The 4,133-nt window shown below is 39.0% G+C and overlaps 1 pseudogene; it reads right to left on the reverse strand.

The window, feature by feature from the left end:
* Nucleotides 1–215: 215 nt before the first annotated feature.
* LOC104982896 lies at nt 216–1,181 on the reverse strand (annotated as a pseudogene).
* Between the last annotated feature and the right edge of the window lie 2,952 nt (nt 1,182–4,133).

Here is a 4,133-nt window from a genome sequence, read left to right on the forward strand (position 1 = left end):
TTTGAAAAGTTTTACTATTAATATAAAATTTTCTCTAACAATAAAAATGGATACAGTTAAAAAAATGGATACAGTTAATTTAATGAACATCTAATTACACTTGAGTATGTTCCTCCTCCTCCAAAATACATTTTCCTAGTTTAATTAGTACAATTGATTACCAATCTTTTAATTATTTATTTCCCATACATTGTTTCAGTTATGAATACAGTTCTTCAGAGATTTCTTTCATGCCTTTGACTAAATCTCACCATCTTAAATAATTTTCTCAGTGCCTCTTTCATCTCCTTATTTCAGAGACTATAGATCAAAGGATTGAATAACGGAGTTAACACAATATAGGGCAAAGTCACATATTTTTGCATCTCTGCTGAATTGCCTGCTGTTGGACTCACATATATAATCATGATGGAGCCATAAAACAGGGACACCACAGCCAGATGGGATCCACATGTACAGAAGGCCTTACATCAGCATTCTGCTGAGGGCACCCTAAACACAGTTCTGATAACCAGGGTGTAGGAGCTGGTAATGAAGACTAAGGTAGAGAAAATGATGACTGAGTTAAAAGTGGCACAAATGATTTCAGTGGCAGGGGCTGGCACACAAGGCAGCTTTATAAGGGGTCCTGGGTCACATAGGAAGTGATCAATAGTATTGGGGCCATAAAAAGGAAGCTGGGAGATGAGATAAACTGGGAGGAGAAAACAGGAAAAGCCACAGACCCAGCATCAGGCTCCCATTCTGATGCAACGTTGCACTGGCATGACAGTGGGGTAGTGAAGGGGCCTGCAGATGGCAAGGTACCTGTCAGAGGCCATGGCAGACAGGAAGAAGGTCTTGGCACCACCTGTGGAGAAGAAGTAGAACTGGAGGAAGCAGCCAGAGAAGGAGATGGTCTTGGTCTCAGAGAGAAAGTTGGCCAGCATTCTGGGGACAGTAGAAGTGACATACCACACCTCCAGGAAGGAAAAATTGGCCAGCAGGATGTACATGGGGGTGTGGAGATGGTGGTCCCACCACACTGCACAGATAATGCACAAATTTCCAGTTAGTGTCAACACATAGATCACAGAGAAGAGTGAGAAGAGGAAGATCTGAACCTCCCAGGTCCAAGGGAATCCAAGGAGAATGAATTCACTCACAGGGTCAGAGTGATTGTTTCCTCCCGGACTTTTCATTTTTTTCTCCTAAAATTGCAATAGGAAGACATTATTATCTTTCAAATGACTCTACAGAAGTTTTCTCATTAAGATATTTCTGAACTGCTTTACATCAATTCAGCGAGCAGCAAGATTTTATATTACTTAAAGATTTTTAGCATTCTTTGACCCAGTGTGACACTGGGAAGAAACAAGGAACTTGGAGTGTGGGGGCTAATTATGGCCTCATCTTCATGATCATCATGCCTGTCATGGTCCATTTAATGTCTTCCTTTGTCTGTGTCCTCAGCAATACATAAACCAAGGTAGATACTCCTTGCCATTCAGAGGCTTTTTTTTTTTTTTCTTTTTCCCCAGAGAATGGGAAGCAAAGTTTAATAAGAATAATTTTTTTTCTACTTTCGATTATGGAGGATATACAAAAGCAAACAGAAGAGTATAGTGAATCCCTACACATTTATCACATAGCTTTAACAATTATTCATGGGCAAACTTGCTGTAACTCCACCTACTTCTACATCTCCCATATTATTTCAAAGCAGATACCAAACGTATGATTTCATTACAAAATATTTCAGCATGTAACCCTGGAAAATTTTTAAAACTATAATCAAAATATCTCTATATAATCCAAAAATTAATAATTCCTTAATTTTATCAGATCAGATCAGATCAGTCGCTCAGTCGTGTCTGACTCTTTGCAACCCCGTGAATCGCAGCACGCCAGCCCTCCCTGTCCATCAGACTTGTTTTGTTTTGTTTTACAATTTATTTGTTTGTTTGTTTGCTTTTTGGTCATGCCCACTCACCTTGTGGGATCTTAGTTCCCCAACCATGGAGTCCTAACCACTGGAAAGAAAGGAGTTCTTCAGTTTGTTTGAAAGTGAAAGTGAAAGAAGTAGGAGCCAAATAAAGTTCACATTTTGTTACTGGTTCCTATGTCTGACACATCTTTCAATCAATAGTTTCCTTATTAATTCCTTTTAAAAATTTCTATTATTTTTAGAATTAATTTTAATTTGAGTATAGTTGCTTTACGATGGGTAAGTGAACTGTTTTATATTTCTCCCTCTTAAAGAAAATGTATATAGTCTAACTGATTTTTTTTCCCCATGTGGTTAGCCAAAGCACTTTAATAGAAAAATGTACTTTTCTTACTGTCTGATATTTTCTTCTGTCTCATATTCAAGGTCAAGAAATCTGGTACATGTGACTTGAATAAGTACTAAAGTATAGAATAAAGTGGTCATTCTACAATTTATTCCTGGCCTATGTGGTTCTGTGGTTCAGTTAACATCTCAACTTAAGTGAGATATTATTTTTCTTAAATATATTTACTTATAAATAACACACATATAACCTAACATTTAATTAAATCAGTTTTGATACTAGATGCTATGTTATACAGTTGAGAATCTAACCAATCATATGCAAGCTATTCTAGTTTACATTTTTATATGAAGAAACTACAATACAGGATTAGAGAAAAGTGAAAAAGACATTATGAAAAATTTTGAATTGTATCTTATCTGAAGTTTTTGTGTGAGAATTATAGTATCTGGTAGAGGCAGACTCCAATATTTCTCTCTCCTGGAGTATGCAGTCAGCCTCAGTCTCCTTGTTCTCTCATTTCAGCAGAAGGAAATGCACAACAAATTCAAACTGGCATCTGAGTATCTTCTTAATGGAGTGGGGTGGGGGAGGTGAGTGTTGGAATGTAATATTATTAAATGTAGTAATTATTCGAAGCCCACAGAATAACCATACTATTTAAACAATTTGAAAAGGTGATTCCGTGTGGTTATAAATGGCAATGTGGTCTTTCCTGATTTAAGAAGAAACAATCACACCCTTTTCTCTACTAATACAGCCTTTGTGTATTAGTAGCAAACACATCCTGAGACATGGCTATTTTGTTCAAAACACTCTGCCTTGGGAGGAGATGATCCAATGTACTCCAGGTGTGCAGTCAGGCCTTACTACTGAAATCCTGCTCATAGCATGCTTTTCAATAAATATATGAAGATTGTGTCTGACTCTCCGAGATCACCAAACTTCTCCCAGTGGCTTCATCCAGGGACAACAATGAGAACATTTTGGACAGATCTAAGAAACTGCTGGTTTAGCCTTTAGGGGAAAAGGGAAAGATGATGAGGCAGGCCTGAGGTCCAAGTTGAAGAATAAGTTGGCTTTAAGCCTTGAATCAGAGCATTAAATACAACCAGCAGCATCTGTATATATTTTTATAGTAGTATAGCTATGCTTCTGCACAATAGAGGTGATATTGGCTTTAGGAATGAGAATGTAAAGGCAAGAGTTCTACAAAGTCAAAGGATATAAGGACAGAAGTTAATTATTGCAAAGAATTTACAAAACACTTCAAAATTTTGCTCCATCTGTTCCCTTCTTTCCACAATTCTACACCTGAACCAACCCCAAGTATGCTATGGTAATGTTTAGATTTTGGGATCAGTAACAAGTGTCCCAGGCTTCCCAAGTGGCACTAGTGGTAAAGAACATACCTGCCAATGCAGGACACATAGGAGACATGGGTTTGACCCCCGGGTGGGGAAGATCTCCTGGAGGAGGGCATGGCAACCCACTCCAGTATTCTTGCCTGGAGAATCCCATGGATAGAGGAACCTGGCAGACTATAGTCCATAGGATCACAAAGAATTGGACTGTAGCTACTTAGCACGCGCACAACAAGTGTCCCCTCTTTCAGTTCAGTTCAGTCACTCATCTGTGTCCAACTCTTTGTGACCCCATGAACCACAGCACACAGGCCTCCCTGTCCATCACCAACTCCCAGAGTCCACCCAAACCTATGTCCACTGAGTCCGTGATGCCATCCAACCATCTCATCCTCTGTCGTCCCCTTCTCCTCCTGCCCTCAATCTTTCCCAGCATCAGGGTCTTTTCCAATGAGTCAGCTCTTCCCATCAGGTGGCCAAAATATTGGAGTTTCAG

Source organism: Bison bison, unplaced genomic scaffold, assembly GCF_000754665.1.
Source record: "Bison bison bison isolate TAMUID 2011002044 unplaced genomic scaffold, Bison_UMD1.0 scf7180017860838, whole genome shotgun sequence".
In the NCBI taxonomy this organism is placed as follows: domain Eukaryota; kingdom Metazoa; phylum Chordata; class Mammalia; order Artiodactyla; family Bovidae; genus Bison; species Bison bison.